General features: G+C 44.2%; 2 protein-coding genes across 3 annotated transcripts in view; both read left to right on the top strand.

The window, feature by feature from the left end:
- TIMM10B (translocase of inner mitochondrial membrane 10B) overlaps positions 1-18,359 on the top strand; it is a 512,565-nt gene that overhangs the window by 83,650 nt on the left and 410,556 nt on the right. The gene's annotated exons all lie outside the window — the stretch shown is intronic.
- RRM1 (ribonucleotide reductase catalytic subunit M1) overlaps positions 1-18,359 on the top strand; it is a 400,603-nt gene that overhangs the window by 124,426 nt on the left and 257,818 nt on the right. The window lies entirely within an intron of this gene.

Here is an 18,359-nt window from a genome sequence, read left to right as displayed (position 1 = left end):
CAGATCCATCCTGAAAGGAAAGAGCCGGCGATCTGTCCCTCAGATAAAGAAAGAAGAGCAGTTTCAACCCGATTTACGTGACTTATTTGACATTGCTCATGTTGATGTCCTTGATCTGATCAAAATACCAGAGGACCATGAATTCCTTAAGGCACAACGGGAGCCAGGTCGACGGGGCTTTATGGTTGGTGTTGACAAGGTGCTAGCAGGAAAAGAGGAGCGGACACATCAACGCGACAAGGTGTTGACTGAAAGAGAGCAGCATGAAAAAGAGAAGCAAGCAGCCCGAGAGGAGACTCTTGAGCTAGCATCATCAACAGACAGCAGTGTTGAAGCCAGTGATCATGATGACTCTGCTGTTCTATCTGCTTCAAAGAGGGAGAGCCGAAAGCGTGCAAGTAGCATATTGTTACACCGGACCTAACAGCAGCTCTCGACCGCACCAAGGTTAGCGATCGATCAGCTGTTCACATCTTGTCAGCAACAGCCTCTGCTCTGGGACACGACCCTTCAGAGTTGGCCATCAACCGCACATCGATCAGGAAATCCAGGCGGATCCAACGGAAGACAATTGCAGGTGACATCCAGGCATCCTATGCTCCAAACACAAGTCTGGTGGTTCATTGGCAGGACTTGCTCTGTTTGACGATAGTGTTGAGCTTGATGTCAAGCGAATGATAGTAGCTGCTCATAAAGAAGAATGCCAAGAGAATCCTCAACCACGGGTACATGTGGATCTTACAGCAAAAGAAGCCATCACTGCCAAGACTGTTGCAGATTTTGTTACTTCTGCCTCACTGCGAATTTTTACTGCATTCAAAGTCAATACTGACTTCCTAGAAAAGGACCCTGGTGAGTGGGCGGATGACCCATCATTTCAGTCATCACAGCAAGTCTTGCGCGGTATTGCCACTGTCAACGACTTTGCAGAACGTGGTGGAGCATTAATACAGGACTACAATCAAGTCTTGACAAAGGATGAACAGCAGCGCCAGTACCTGTTGCAAGTTGTTGAGTGGCATCGCCATCAGTTCCCCGACGCAAAGAAGATAAGGAGGAAATAATTTACCACAGAACTTATTAATGAGGAATCATTGGTCTGGAGGACTCTTACTCTGTGTTTATGATGATTGTCAAACATTCTTACTGATTTGGGATTACATCTGAGTGTTAGTTTATTTAAAACAATTTTGTGTGTCGATACTGAAAAAAAAATTCAACCCATGTGTGACAGTAGTAAATAAAGTCGTATAGAAACCATCTTTGGCACATTTCATTTTTTCACAATAAGGAACAATTTTAGCAACAAGCACCTGAAAAAAGTCCAATTTTATTTTTTGGTGGACATTTGAGGACCACCCTAAATATACACACAGACTTGACATTTAATATGGAATATTTTTTTTGTGGGGTTGAACTTACTTTTCAAGATGACTTAGAACCAAAAGTTCATTGGAATTATGTCGAAATTATTCTAGATTTTGTTAATGTGACCTTTAAAAGAAACAAAAACCACATTTGACATTTTGAAGCAAATAAATTGATCCTTGAAAGTGATGTAAACTGATATCGAACTCGATTCACGGACAGTACTGTGTTAAACTTCTGTGCATTTTCCAGAAGTAACTCTTTATTTTGCACATTAGCCCAAATTTTTTTAAACAAAAACAAAAGTTAAATTACGACTGGGATTACGAACAGTAAAATTACAGTTCAGTACTTCGTGTCACCCCCACGAGCATCCAGGAGAGCACGTACACGTTGAGGCATGCTGTTCACGAGATTTGCCAAGGTTTGGACAGGAATCGCTTGCCATGCAGTTACAATAGCCTGCTGCAATTCACGCACAGAGGCAGGCTGCTGGTCCAAGTTGTCGATTTGACGCGTTAATTCTGCCCACAAGTTCTCGATCGGATTCATATCCGGGGACATGGCAGGCCACTCCATATGCTCTACACCACGGTCAGCAAGAAAGTGTTGGATCATGCGAGCACGATGAGGCCGTGCATTGTCATCTTGGAAGAGAAAGTTTCCTCGAAAGGCTGCACGAACAAATGGAAGCAATGTTTCTTCCGGAATGGCCCTGTGCTTGAACTGGTTCAAGTTTCCATTCAGAACAACCAGGTCAGTTTTGCCCCCTGCATGAAAAGCAGCCCAAATGGTCACCCCACCACCTCCAGCTTGGACTCTTGGCACTATACAATCTTCGTTGTAGGCCTCATGCACTTGTCTGCGCACTCGGACGCGGCCATCTTGACGATAGACCAGAAATCTAGACTCGTTACTGAAGATCACGTGATTCCAGTGTCCTGGCTGCCATTGACGGTGCTCTCTGGCCCACTGCAATCGGCGCTGGCGGTGTTGTCTGGTCAGACTTGGCTTTCTCAGGGGACGCCTGGCACGGTAGCCTGCTTGAACCAGTCGTTGGTCGACTAGCATTCTGGATACAGGCACATTTGTCAGTTGCTGCCACTCAGCCCTAAGCCGATTCGCTGACTGATTGACCGGCTGACTGACTGACCGGTTAGTCCGCAATGGTACGGCCATTGCGGACTAACCGGTGCAGCTGGCGATCATCCCTCCTTGTGGTTCTGCGGGGATGTCCTGGCCTCGGTATTGGAGTAGGGACACCCCTCTGAGCATTTCGTTTCAGGATCTTTGACACCTCACCCTGAGTGATGCCATACTGCCAAGCAATAGCATGCTGTTTCATGCTGGAATTTCGTAAAGCCACCACTAAATGACAAACAGCATTGTCGAGTTGACGGACCATCTCCAGGGGAAGCAGCAATAACTTTTGTAGACGTGCAGCAGTTGTTTTCCACTAATACAGAACGCAACAACCCTTATATACCCGATTGTGAAGCCAATCGTCAAATGTACCTGTCCGTACATTTTGTCACGCCACCTGTGATATAATCCTGTTATTGCCTTCTTGCTGCGACAGACAATCAGTGACATGGTTCTTTTAACAAAGAAATCACCAAAGCGTAAAATAAACTCACCAGATTGATATACCGAGTTCAGAAATTAAACCCAAGTCAAGAAAGAAAAAAAATTTCCATATTAAATGCCAAGTATATATATATATATATATATATATATATATATATATATATATATATATATATATACAGTGTATATATATATATATATATATATATATATATATATATATATATATATATATATATATATACAGTGAAACCTTGACTTACGAGTTTAATTCGTTCTGTGACCGAGCTCGTAACTCAATTTGCTCGTTTCTCAAATTAAATTTCCCCATTAAAAGGCATTGAAATGCTATTAATCCGTTCCAGCCCCCAAAAAACCACACCAATTTTTTTTGTTACGTGTTTTTAAATAAGAAAAATGTACTTTTTAAATAACAAATAATGTATAAACAAGCACGACCTCGTATATACTGTTCATAATAAAAGAGAATGTTATAGCGACCCATGGGTCCCCCAAGCAAGACTGGCATCAGAATCTCCTTGCTCCAGCCGGTGACGTCACCGGCGGGGATCCCCGGCGCCAGAGTGGCTGGTCACGTGACCGCCAAAGCGTCCCACGCGTGTGGGTATAATGAGCTACACCTGTGGATCACGTGACCACCGAAGCACGCCTCGCTTGAGAGGCGTGGCTTTCGGTTTCGGTTTGGGTTTTTGGTTTTGCTTTATAAGGCAGCCCGATAAACGGGCTTTTTAGTGTTCCCGAGTTGGTTTTACGAATAAACATCTTCTCGGACGAGTTTGTGCCTTGCCATCCTTTTATCCGTATTCTGCTGGAGTCCAGACTCCTTCAATGTAAAGAAATAAACTGGTTTTATTAAGTGTTTTGGCGGACACGAAAGCACTGACGTGGTGACATCACCCCACACACCAAGTGGGGGTGGGCCACGCCGGGGAGAGAGGCGTGGCCTCAGGATATAGACGGGGCGCGCAGCCTTGAGCAGCTTAGTGCTGCAGTTTGAATAAAGACTTGTATGAACCGCGTTGTCCGCTTGCTCCTTGCGTAAGCATTAGCACGCGCAGCATCGCGCTACAGTGTATTTACCTTGAAGACCAGACGAAGATGCTGGCGGAGGTGGAGGAGATAACTTTTGCCCTTTTCGCCACACTTTCCTCGCTTTCACTTGCAGGGCGTTTCAATAAAAACCTGTCCAACGAGGTTTGTTTCTTCCTCCCTTTCAAAATGTTTCGAAAATTCTCCATCTCTTTATGGATAGAGGTCCGGAGCTTTGAAATAATCGTAATGCCCTTGGCTGGCGTTATAGCCTTTATCGACTTCTTCTGCTTCAAAATCGTACATATCGTAGAAGTACTACGATCGTACTGCCTCGCCAAGTCGACAACACGCACACCTCGCTCATGTTTTTCGATGATTGCGTGTTTTATATCCAAGCACATCATCCTCTTCTTCTTGTCAGTACTGCCCTTGGCACTCAATTTCTTAGGACCCATGGTTAAAACGAAGAAATTTTCCAAAATAACCAACATGCGAAAACAAAGCAGCAGCGATATACGGCAGAGATGCTTGCACGGCAAGATAACCACGTGACCGGAACGCTCGTTGGGCCACCTAGTGGCGGGCGGCGTAAGCTCGTAACTCAGATCTCGGCTCGCATCTCAAAGCAAAAAACCGCCCGAGCGACGGCTCGTATCTCGGAAAACTCGTAAGTTGGTGCACTCGTAAGTCAAGGTTTCACTGTATAGATATATATATATATATATATATATATATATATGTATATATGTATATATATATATATATATATATATATATATATATATATATATATATTGTTATGGTCCGCGGATAAGATGTTGTTTGCCGAGCGGAGGCACCGCGGCCGAACAGTTTTTCCCGACTCACCCGATCCCCTGAACGTTGGCCAGATCGCGCCACAGCTATTCAATGAGGGAAAAGACAAAGACGACACGGATGTGAAGAAGAGGAAGACGAAGGCAAAAAAGGTTTGAAATACGATTACTATTTATTACTATTTACAGGCTCAAAGAAACCAAGGAGAAGGAAAGATAATAAAATAATATACAGAAGATTTTAGAGACACAGTGAAAATTACTAGCTTATCTATTCAGTCTTCATTAATTACCCAGGGACAAAACAAACAGAACAAACTCACGTACACCAAAAGGATGGAAAGACAGGACTGGCGGGAGGTGGATGGCTGGAGGGAGAGGAAGATCCGGAGCTGGCTGGAGCTTGATCCCGCACGGGACGTCGGGCTGGACCTCGACGGCCGCCGATGCCACCGATCCTGTCGTGTGCGCGGGGTAACGGGTCGGAGCTGCTTGGTGGAGCCAAGCCAACGCTGCTGGTGGGGGGTCTGGCGTGACGGGTTCTCTCTCCCTCTCTCACTAACTCCAGGACTCTTTCTCTCTTGCTTAGTCCAATCACTCCTCACCACCGACAACTCAACGCAACCACTGACCACCACTGACGACCAACCCCCGCTCTGACCAAAACCACACAACTCAGCTCTTCGCAACTTCTTGCGCGCGCGCCTTTATAGCGCCTCCGGCGATTAAGCCGCCGGCTTTTAGGACACGCCCATCGGTGTGCTCACCTCGGCCCTGGTTGGTCGCGCGACCCTCTGGCTCCGCCCTTGATGACGACGGGCGGGCACGCCTTTCTTCCCCGACCCGAGTACATGTTCAATGGTGGTTTTGGAGCGAAAACAACCCACAGCTGTAACAAACTGGCAAACTGCCCAGTGCAGTTGGCAATGGAGACTTGGAGGGGATGTAGCTGGAAATTGAGGCTTGGCAATGGAAGTTTTTGGGAGTGGGAATGGGGAATGAAGGGAATCTATCTTATTTCACTTGGTGCAATGGAGTGTCATCTTAATGGAAGACAAGGCCTTACCCTGATACACATAATAAGGAAATAAACTACTGAACAAGGGTATTATAGTGTCCTTCAATGTGTGCTTTATGGAATTAACTACCGGAACGCCCTTTGACCTTTATACAACAGACTGGAGCAAGGAGGGCTCAGAATAAAGCAATAATTCATAACAATTTACAATACAATACAATCAAAAAAAATACAATCCTTATATCCGCAACAATATATATATATATATATATATATATATATATATATATATATATATATATATATATATATACACACATATATATATATATATATATATATGTCGGGCAGGGCATGGGGGGCACACCACGTGACACAGGGCACCTGAGAAATATATATATAATTGTCTTTATTTTGCTTGCTTCAAAAAAGCTAGATTGAACTGCAAAACATGTTGTTGTCCCACGGCTCGGTCAGATCCAGCCTGGGAGACGTTTTTTCAGCATCTTCTAAAGGGAGAAAGTTATGGGAATAGATGCCAGTTAACCTCGAACAGAGTATGATGTAAGATGTATCCTTTGATTTGTTCCTTTGGTCTGTATGTGCTTGGCTCAATATGTTTTACTGCCAAATGTTCACACCATTGAACTTTATTATGAGGAACGCATCCCTGGGCCTTGTAAAGCCTAGCTTGTTTGGAATTAGAGCCTGAGAAATATCTTACTTTCACACACATCTGTGTCTTCAAAGGCCCTCTCTTGTCTGAGGTCATACTTCAGCGCAGCGTTTTTTCTGTTATTTCATCTATATAACAACTTGTCTTTTACTGAGTTTTTTAGTGCGGCTTGGACTTACACGGTCTTGTGTGACAAGGCCCTGCGATTTCAAGACGTGCTCCACAATTGTGTTTGCTCGATTATTAAACCTCACGGCTGCTTCAAAGGTGCCTCTTCTTGAGTTCCGGGGGGGGGGGGGGGGCTCCCGACATATATATATATATATATATATATATATATATATGTATGTATGTATGTATGTATGTATGTATATATATATATATATATATATATATATATATATATATATATATATATATATTGTTACGTGCTCCTCCCTAAACCCCGTTCACGGTGTACCTCCGAGCCCCGAAAGGAGTCACGGCAGAAAGATGTGCTATTATGTGTGTGTCCCAATGACCAATGGTAGAACCACACCAATCAATTGCTACAAAAACCAAGTATTGTATTCAAACTCACACAATAATAACAATTAACGCAAGTACAAGGAAACTCTCACTTGCACAGCAAACACCATACAATTCCTATGATGGTACCACCAATGTATTCCTGAATCAATAACTCACAGTACTCTCATCGTGAGCGAACTGTAACATTCCCCAAAGTCACTGTGTCACGACACCAGGCCAAAGTCGATCCCCTCTCCGGTAATCACAAGAAAAGGTCATACTGAAACCTGAACCCAGGACGTCTGACAGTCGACACTGCAGAAGAGCCGCTTGGTGAGAGGTCGGGCCGACGTCGGTCCGGTAATAGTTCACCCAAAAGGTGATTGGGAATTCACACCTTCCGTTCACCAGACAATGAAGCTGACATGAACGATCAGCGGTTCCCAAGCTGAGATCGCTCCGGGGAAAATCCACGACACACACGGGGAACCAGGCGAATGGCTGGTGCGAGGTGAAATGGCAGACTGGCCGGTAATGGAGGCGTACCTGCTCTCCAGCGATGATTCACTTTCGGAACCAAAACCCGTCACGCAGGTTTATTTGCCACAGCAATAACGACACTGTCACGAGAATCCCTTTCCCGGGGAAACCAATATTCGCTTGCAACCAATGTCCACAATGTCTGCTCGACACCACGAAGCAGATAGGCCTTTCTTCCCCTATCTCACTCGATCCTCTCGCCCGCCTCTTCTTCTTCCGGTTTCGCCCTCGCCCATTTCGTTTTTCTTCTGAGACACTATTTTTACCTTTGAAGACAGTTATCTCCATTTCACACTGAAACTGTAACAATAACAGTACATGAAACTAAAAATGCTTCAAGTAGGTGAAAACCACAAAGACGGAAGTGAGGAATCCGTAACTATATATCTATATCTATATATATATATAGTTACGTGTTACCTCCCCAAACTCTGGTTACGGTGCCCCTCAGTCTCAAGAGGGAACACAGCAAAAAGATTTGTTATTTTGAGTGTTCTAATAAACCATGGTAAAACCACACCAATGCAATTGTGTAGAACAAAATAAGTAATTGTATTAAGAAGTCTCACATACACAACGGGCCGTCGACCGTGACGAAGCTCGCGACCGGCGGGTTGCGAAGCAACTCAACCACGGGCCGAAGGGTTATCAACCGTGATCCGAATACCTTCGAGACTATGTGACCGGGAAGACCAGGTAGACCGGGTATTGAACACCTCGCAATCCCACACCTATTTCAATCAGGCGCGCCGAGCGAATCGTGCAGTGTGGGTTGCTGTTTTACACTGCGTGATCTACGGACCTGATAGAGCAGCCAAATTCGGTTTGAACGATGCTGGGTCAATGGGGGGAAAGATGCACACGGGCAGTTCGAGAGGAAATACAATGCACACGTCTTTATTCACAAAAAGCAGAGAAAAAGGACGAGAAGCAGACTTAACATAAATCCTTACATAACTATTCCCAACACAGGTGCCTGGCACACTCGCACACAGGGTGAATCACACACCGATTAGACTCATACTGGAAGGACGTTCGGACGCTGATTCGGGTGAGGGCAGTTCCTGCACGTGGCGTATGGATCGATCCGGTAGACAGCACGAAGGAGCATCAGCATGAAGAATGATCGGCTCGGAGGAAGGTCAGTTCGGAGGAAGGGCAGTTCGGAGGAAAGTCAGCTCGGAGGAAGGTCAGCTCGTAGGAAGGTCAGCTCGGAGGAAGGTCAGCTTGGAGGAAGGTCAGCTTGGAGGAAGGTCAGCTTGGAGGAAGGTCAGCTCGGGGACGACCAGCTCAGAGGACGACCAGCTTGGAGAAAAAACCAGCTCGGAGGACGATCAGCACGGAGGAAACCACCAGCCCGGGCTGCGATTAGTACGGATTTTTATCGGGGGGGGGAAGGCCCTTCTGGAAGGTTCCACAGCCTACCTAAACAGGTGATGCATTCTTCTCAGAAACGACACATGCAATTCCGGTGAAACTTTACCACAACGTTCCGTTCATCATCCATGAAGTACCAATGTTTATTCATGGCATTAAAAAATTTGAGGTCTATGGAAGTCTATGGGGGCGGGGGGGTTCGTTTAGCCTCCCAAAATAGGTATTTTCCTCCTCTGAAACTACAAACACAATTTTGATGAAACTTGATCACAACCTTCATCACCAATCATGCTGTGATGTACCAATGTTTGTTTATGGCATTAGAAAAATCGGGATATAGGGGTGGGGGGTGGGGGGGGGGGGGGGTTACGTAGATTGGGGGTTCTCCCTCCAAAATAAGGAATTTTTTGTTTGTTGAAAAAAGTCATGATTATATTAGTATGATTTTACATGCTGCCCTTTTTTCTAGCAACCGTTTAAATTGGTTTAAAATACCGTGATACTGTTTAAAATACCTTTAGTCTGTGTAATATACTGCTTTATTCTACCAGTTAAGCACCCAGGGGTAGTGACTTTATTTTAAATATATACTTTCAAACCTTTGTCAGCAGACCTACACTTTATTCGTCAATGAAATCCTGCCAATTTGGAGAACAGCACAGCATTGATGCCCACATTTTGGCGTATCACATACACTTTGAGGGGATTTGCAAAACCTTGTGTTACTCTGCCTTGTGTATATATATATATATCCACACAGTTTTGAAAATCTTATTCCATTCCATGACTCGAAGGGAAAATAGATTTATCAAAAAGAATGGCACTGTCCTGGTGGGTGGAGGCTGTCCAAAAATGTCCATGGTGTATTTGTAAAACCTGTCAAAGTTTCAAAGTTCTACTAATGGAATACTGTAGAGTCATTAAAATGGAGTTATCAAAATTCATCTCCTTATTCATTTTGATGAGATTCTAGTAAAAGTTTATAAACTGGTTTAAAATCACTTTAACAAACTGGATTTCAGACTGGCACATAACTATTACTGTCCAGTGTAGATTCCCCCTTCCCCTCTCCCCTTGCATAAATCAGCAATTTACGATTGCCCAACCATGAAGAGTCATTGTGTTTTATGCAGGCTGTAACTGTGTCATTCATCCTCACATTCCATTAGATTTTTAATCATTTGATTCAGTGGGTTTGATAATTTTGAGTGTTTACTGTGAACTGACGTTGTTCCTTGTGATTAACTAAGTGTGGTAACTTGAGAAATCATTGCTGAATTGTAATTTTAATTTAGCTAGACTCACAAGTTAAAGTTTTGCATGCATATCTTGTTTATTGCTCCCAACCTCCCTTTTTCATTAGTCGTGTTTTATCGGTGATTTTTTTTGTATTTACATTTTTTTTTTTGAAGGTTCCAGTCCTTCTGCCTTCTTCAAAAGTCCTTCTTCATCGAGGCCAGGCCTTAAATAAAAGAACTGCATTGATAGAAAAGTGAAGAAAGCGACAATAGTCGAATAATTTTTGAGGAAGTTTTTTCTAATGAAGCCTGAGTCTCCACATTCTCGTTCCCCCTTTTTTTTTTTGCTTTCATTTGATACTGGTGGATCTTACCTTCACTTCGCTGATGGACCAATTAGTCGTCCTGTTTGCCAAAAAAAATTTCCTCATGCAAAGAGTGCTTCAACCCCAGGGTTGCCCAGGTAAAAAAGGGAATTGTAATACCCTTTCCACCACCACCAGGTGGCGCTACATGGTACACATTTACATAGAGAATTTATGCCACTCGCCCCAAAACCCCCTCACTCCCCCATATCTCCTCATGAGGCCGTGGCCACATAGCCTATGTTACCCCCTCCTCGAAGCTGTATTTGTAACCCAAATTTAGAGCTTGTAACTTCAAATATGTTGTCATGCATAGAACACATACAAACAGAGATATTTTTTGCTTTTTATAGGCATAGACTAACAGGGTACCCAGCGTTGCTCAGGGGAAAATTTGGGAAAGTGAGGGCGGTTAGAGGTGTGGGAGTGGATAGGAGATTTGGAGGGCTGGGTTTGGGGTAGGAAAGTTAGAGGGCCGGGGAATTGCCGGGGTGGAGAGAGGGGGTAGAAGAGTTAGGGGGCAGGAGAACCCCCGGGGGGAAAGGGAGGAAGGAGAACTGGGGTTGGAGCAGAAGAATCGCTGGAGTGGGGGGGGGGGGGGCTGGGTCGGGGAGGCTTGGAGGGAGGTGAGTTTGGACCAGTTCAACAACCATTGAACTCCACACTCCACAATCCTGAGGGGAGTGGTAAGCGGGGTTCAAACCCCAGCCAGAGAGCCTTTCCACCTGAACACGAACGCCTTGGGGATAATGCGCTGTATCACTCCACTTGGATTTGGACATTGTCAGAAGACCCAAACCAACACATTTGCTGCCAAAGCACGTTTCAAACGTCGGAAAAAGACAATAACACGATTAAGTCATTCACCAACCACAGAAAATGTCTGAATAAAGTCCCCTCAAGAGGATGCCCAGGGAGATTCGAGGCACCGGGAATGGGCTGAAATGGGTGACGTCGAGACCCCACACAAACCGGGACACGATCATTTTGAATTTAATTTAACGATATCATTAGCCATGGCCATAAAAAAAAAACCAAGTAACCTATGTTTAACAGGAGTTCCAATTTGGTCTATGTGTTTTTTGGGTCAATTGGCCTAGTAGTCTAGTTGTGATTGATCACACACACACACACACACACACACACACACACACACACACACACACACACACACACACACACACACACGCGCGCGCGCACACACACACACACACACACACACACACACACACACTTTTATTTGTAAGACTTTGGCATTATGCATTCTCTACAATTAACTGCATTTCAAGTGATTTTTCAATTTATATTTCATGCAAACTATGCTAAAAGTTAAGGCTAAGCATGAAGGGGTGTGTGTTTGGTTTAGGTTGGATCCCAGTGGAATTTATTTGCTTCGTTTTATTCTTGACTTGTGGGCCCTCCATTTTCTTCAATTGTGAGGATTTGACGCCAGCCAATTTGAATGTATAGAAAGGTGTGAATAGAACAAACCACAGCATTGGCACAATGATGCTGATCATTGCAGAAAAAATGTTTCACACGAATGAAAGCAATGTACAGTAGATTTTCAGAGCAGGAATTTTCGTTTTCATTTGTTATCGTGCTTTGGCATTAAATCCAATTTGTTTATTTATTTGTTCGTCTTAATGGCCTTGTAATTTTGTATTTTTTTTTCCTTCTCAGCAGACCTTAGACACTAGGTAAAGTGGTTGTGGTACGAGGTGAGGAGGAGAAAAATAGACAAATCATATTGTATTTCATCAATATGATGTTTGTCTCCCACCCCTCTGACAAGATCGGTGACGGGGGGCATTAAAATGAGTTATTAGCTCTATCCGACCGACCGATCATCTGTCCATGTCCTTTTGTGTGCACAATATTTGAAAAACAGTTGAACATTTAGCTTTCAAATTGCAGACACGTATTCCTCATAACATTATCTCATCCTGATTAGATCACGGCTGTGATTGGCTGAATTCTAGCCATCATTTTTCTGTGCAAGGGGTAGTGGGAGGAGTACTTACACACTTGGCTTGTGTATGCAATATTCCAAAAAAGTTTAAAGATTTAGCTTTTATATTACACAAATCTATTCCTCATACCACTCAAAAGGTGTGGGTCCTGGAGTATCATCAGCTCCTTGTTCTTTTGTAATGCAGCCTATTGCTGAGGGTGGGAGCATACCATCCCAGAGGTTGTGAACTTCTGCAAACCATGCTAGTCTCAGGAGAATTATAATGTTGCCTTGAGATTGTCAATAAAAATCTTGCTGGCTTATTCATGACGTTTAGGGAGGAGGTGATCTGCCTTCTCCAGTTGGTCTGTCTATATATATATATATATATATATATATATATATATATATATATATATATATATATATTATATATATATATATATTGTTGCGGTGCGACCAGAGGTATGACCGCCGAGGGAGGTACGAGGGGCCGCAGCGGTGAGAGCGTCGAATCCTAACCACTAGACCACACCTTCTGGATGCCGAGCGATTTTGCACGGTGTGGAAAGCGGCCTTACCCCACGAGATTTATGAACCTGAGTCTAGCCAAATTCGGTCCCGGATGATGCTAGGCCAATTGGTGAAAGGACGTACCGAACAGGTTGGAAAGGAATCAAATGTACAGTCTTTTATTCAGAAGGCACAGAGAAACAGAGACGATGATACACCTTAACAATGCTTACCTATCATAATAAACCCCACTGGCGCCTTCACTCTCTGACACACACACTCAGGGAATAACACTGGTTAAAGGGCGTACCGATGTACGTGCTGGGATTCCTCGCAATTGGCCACGGGGTGTGGTGTGCGCAGCTCGCAGTTCGATGATGTCAGGTCCACAGGACGAACTGCCGCCTCGAAGTTGGCACGGACGAACTCAGCACAGGTAGATGAACTTCAGCGCAGGTGAGTCGTGTAGAAATTGCCAACGCTTGCGGGTCAGCCGGATGGCGCAAAAGATTGGCGCAGACGCGATGGGTGTCAGGCGTCGAACAAAGGCCAAACACGCGTCGTGGAAGAAACGAAAAGGCAAGCGAGGTCTCGTCTTGGGCGTGGCGATTTAGGCAAGAGCTCAGGTGTGTCCTCGCGAAGTCCAAAAAGCAAGAGAACCCAGGTGTGTCCTCCGTGAAGTCCCGAAAGCAAGAGAATCGTGTCGTCCACGAGGCAAAGAGAGAGCAGAGCAGGAGGTCGTCGACGTGGCGAAATCCCAGGCAAAAGAGAGAATGAAATTGCGATCTGCGTGGGCTTTTACCAGATCCGCCCACGCCCCTCAAAATGTTCCACAGCCTCCCATTGGCTGAGGCTTGTCGCATCATGGCGACGGGTTCCCGGCTCGCCATTGGTCACGTGGGCCGTGCTTTTGGCCACGCCTTTCTGCACATCTGGTGTTATGGCTTCCCTTAACCACACAAGGGTTTGACATTCTGCCTATCTCAATGCATATTTGGTCTTTTTTTACTACTCAATGGGAAAGGGCTAATCTTTACATTCAATAAGACATAACTGACTAATGCAGGCTACATGTTGTCATGCAACGAACCATAGGGGGTTTGCCTTTATGGCACAACCGCAACAATATTGTTACGGTTTTGCGCGTTCCCTTACCAAGGGGAGATTAAGCCCCTTGTTCTCCTTGGGTCGTCGCAACCGCGAGACTTGAGTCGCCACTTCCGGTCAGACGCGGGACAGGGTTTTGGGACAATGTTCGCTCGTACCTAAGTATCCACGCCACCACGGAAGCGGGGATCAAGTCTCGCACGAACCACGCGTAATTTGAGTGCACCCGAGCGGATGGCGCACCACGTGGTCCGTGCTATTACCTTGTTATTGGAACCCGATTAGAGCGATATACTTCGTACCATGCGAAGTCAATGAGGGAAAGACAAAAGCGATCGAAGCAAAGAAATAACACGATTTATTTACACTAGTATGTACAATGGTTCGGTAGAAAAAAGAGACACAGGGCAGATCTTAGTCAGTCTTAACTTATCCCTCAGACAATGGGCCCATTCACACTCACAGGGGGATGAAGGAAGAAAAGTTCATGCGCTGAATGCGCCGGTCTTGGTCGTCCAGGAACACTCACTCGGCGTGGCCCTCTGGCGGTCACAGCACGTCCCACGACGAAGGCAGGCAGGCAGGCAGGAGGGATCCTCGCAGCGCGTATCTCAAACAAAGGCAGGCAGGCGGAAGGAAATATTCACGCGTCTCTGGCCTGGCACGGCGGTCCTTCACAGCGCGATTAATACAACGGCGCGCTTTCACTCTCGTAACTCAACGGAGGATCTGACTCAAGCTCAACCGGGAACTCAACTTGTAACCCATCTGCCTCCCTTCCCACAACTTGGCCCTCCGAACTGACTCTCACAACTCCTGGGCTCCTCTCTCATAACTCAGGTGGGGGCTTCGGGCACAGGGTTATATTGCCACGCCCTGGCCCGTATCGAATGTTCCAAACCACGCCTTTTGCCGCAGTGCTAAGCCACTCCCCTCGAGCCCTGTGTTGGCGCTCGTGCTTACCGGTCACTCCCACTTCTCCTGCCCCGCCTTCCTTTGGCCTGGATCGACTTGTCAGGCCGGCCTCGTGGTATTTTGCACCAAAACTCAAAGCATCGAGGCGGCATAAGCATTGGAAGGAGACCTAACTCTCATTATTCTACTCAACGCAAAACTAACACAGGAAAAGGACTACGCTTACATTTACGATGAAATAACTGAACTATCGCGAGGCTACGTGTTGTAGTGTAATTAAATTATGAGGGGAAATTAACCTTTATTTGTAAAATACAAAACCGCAACACTATATATATTTTCTGTGACGCTAGTCCACACATTAAGGATGGCTCTTAATTCCCCCGGGATATATACTGAAATACTGCTTATGAAAAGCTAGTGCTACTCTTATGTAATGCTACCGCTATAATGCCCTTAAGTAGTTAACCGAATATTAATGATAAAAAAAAAATCCTGTCTTCTCGCGAAACCCCAGCAGATACGTTGTCATCTGAGGGACAATTCAGCTGTACCTATTGAGTGGAAAAGTGGTGGTGTGTTTGTGATCTTTGAGATATCTACACCGTTACCCATTCTTTTATGTCTTGAAATGGAAGGTTTTATTTTTTTAAATTAAAAACCTGCAGCATGAAAACTTTGATTTTAGGCATCCTTTTGTGGGCACTGTTTATAGAGCAAGATTGGTCTTTTGGGTGTCTGCAATACAAAACTAAAATTTTCTTTGTACTTTTAATTAACTAAGGCTTCAGGATTTGCTTTTAATACCAAGCCTTTTATCTTTTCCAGTATTTGCATATAGTGTGGTGTATTCACTCAGCACACACACGCAATCTTTGATCCTCCAAATCAAGGTTTGTTGACACGTGCTTTGGTATTATTTCATGCATCCAGAAAATAGAATATGTGGTATATCGATGCATAGTGGTGCCGAAAGGCTTAAACCAATACCCAAGTTGTGAGAAAAATAAATGACATCACCGAAGGAAATTCCATGTGTTCAAAGGTGACCGAGTATTCTTACTGGATCTTCGTTTCATCACATCTTTTCACACACAAAATCGAGGCTTACAGATCAGCTTTTCTGGATATCATTTATTTTTCAGGCAAATTATTCTTCCCCAGTAAATGGTCCTGGCTCACTTTGTCAGAGAGAGACTGCAAAATTATGTACAACTTCAGTTTGCATAATGCATGAGGTAACAGGCCAGCTGCCGAGGTGTTTGTAATGCCTTTATTTTGAGGGTTTTTCCTGTTGAGATGATTTGCCAAGTGATTTTGGTGTCATTAAGCAAATTTATCGAATATATAATTAGTCATGCTGCATGCTTTCTTTAGCAGCCTGTCCATCTGATTGCTGGTTAGACTATTCGAGCGGCAGTTTGAATAACAGCGGATTGCAGAGATTCGGGTTTGCAATGAAACGTACTGAATCGGACAAGTTGTCTGCTATTTGGGATCTAAACATCGACATTTGGATCTGTTTCATTATTTGCAGTGGGTTGGTTCTTATTGAACAAAACAAACAAACAAACAAACCCCCCCCCGCCCCCCCCATAAACTACAAATGCCTCTCTCGGCTGTTTTCGGTGGTATGTTTTCCTCAAGTGCGTTCACTCGTATCGTTAGTTATTTTTCTATGCTTTGTTCGTTTTAGATGAAATTTGAAGCAATTAAAGGTAGCAGGATGGGCCTAGTTTGAGAACTTGAGATTTGTCCTTGTGCCATTATGATCTGCCCAGTCTGGGAGTGATTTGGTGTTTTTCATAAAAGTTGGTGGTTTACGTATGGCTCCAGACCAAGGATCACCAGCTGTTTTTGCCGAGTTAAAGAAAGGTTATTCATGAACTGTAAATTCTCTTTTAGTTTCCTGTTAAACCTTTTATCTCAATTAGTAAAGACTTGTGGCATGAAAACCAATTGTTGGAAACCTGTCAGCTTACAAATTGCATTGCCTACTTTATTGTGGATCATGCCTCTTGCATGCTCACATCATAAGTGGTTTGCCAATTGGACAAATGTAGCCAACCAGACTGCAGCATCACTTAGATACATTTTGCCAATGCTTACTATCGCTGATTTTTGAATGGTGCAGGGATCAAGTGAGCCAAACAAGCGAGTTTAGCGGAAGCTTCTTTTTTTCTTTTTTCTTTTTGCGAATTGAAAGCTTGCCACAAACAAATGCCAGGATGACTATGATGAAACTGAATTTGAAGGGAAGGCTGCACGTTATTGTTTCCATTACTAATTAATAAAAACTAGAATGACAAAACTAGAAAGCATCCGAAAATGCAAAGCCTGTCCACATCCGCTTTGTATTCAGACTTATTCTTCATAGACAGAATTGTCAGCATAGATATTCTGTCAGCATAGACAGAATTGGACACGCCCACTATCCAAAGCCTTGTGGTTTTTTTCTTTTCTTTTTTCTTCCAAGCTCACCGACACAGATTTGACACAACAAAGTAGGCTTAAATATGGAAAATTGGACGAAAGCACTACCATCAATACAGCGACTAAATGATAACAGAAAAACACAACATATCTGGTCTAGAAAAAATAGCCTTTGGTCTGGATCTCGTCTGGAAAAATTAGACGCACCGCACAAGCCAACGAACAACACGCTCAGACTCTGAAGGGAAGCAGTTTACTTTCCACAAGATGGGGCAACATCCCCAATAGCCCATGTCTATGAATTGTCCACTACGGCACTTCAATAGTTACATCATTTGTATGCAAGGTCAAGACTCGAGGAAGAGCTAGAACATTGAACATATCAAGATGCAACAGAACAAAAGGAACATTAGAGAAATGGGAGAAACACCAACAGCAAGGTTGAACGACAAAATAGAGGGAGACCTGGATAAATAATGGGTGTAGTGAGGAATGAGGGATAGGGGAGAATACATGAGATGGGAAAGATGCATGGATACAGAAGTAAACTCTTAGGAAGGAAAAATTGGAAATTTGGAAGGAAGTGGGCTTTGGTGTTAAGGTGCATAGGAAATATGGTTTTGGATGGATTTTGGATTATTATCTTGGTTTGGTGACATTTCATGGCGATCGGCATCTCCTGATGTAATCGTACTAGATTGCTTTCTGTGGGGCTATTTCAAGAAATAAGCGTACATTATCGGAACCTAAGGATAGCATTTGTGCAGATGTAGACAGAATATTCCAAGTAATCTGCAATACAACCCGACATAATATGAGAAACGAGAAAGGCACTCAATAGAGCGCATACCTCCGCCAGCTGTCTGACCATTGATGGGCTGGATCTGGAC

The sequence above is a fragment of the Myxine glutinosa genome, chromosome 1 (assembly GCF_964187855.1).
Source record: "Myxine glutinosa chromosome 1, kmMyxGlut1.1, whole genome shotgun sequence".
NCBI lineage: Eukaryota > Metazoa > Chordata > Myxini > Myxiniformes > Myxinidae > Myxine > Myxine glutinosa.
The sequence above is the reverse complement of the archived record's forward strand: the minus strand, read 5'-3'. Positions and strand labels throughout refer to the sequence as shown.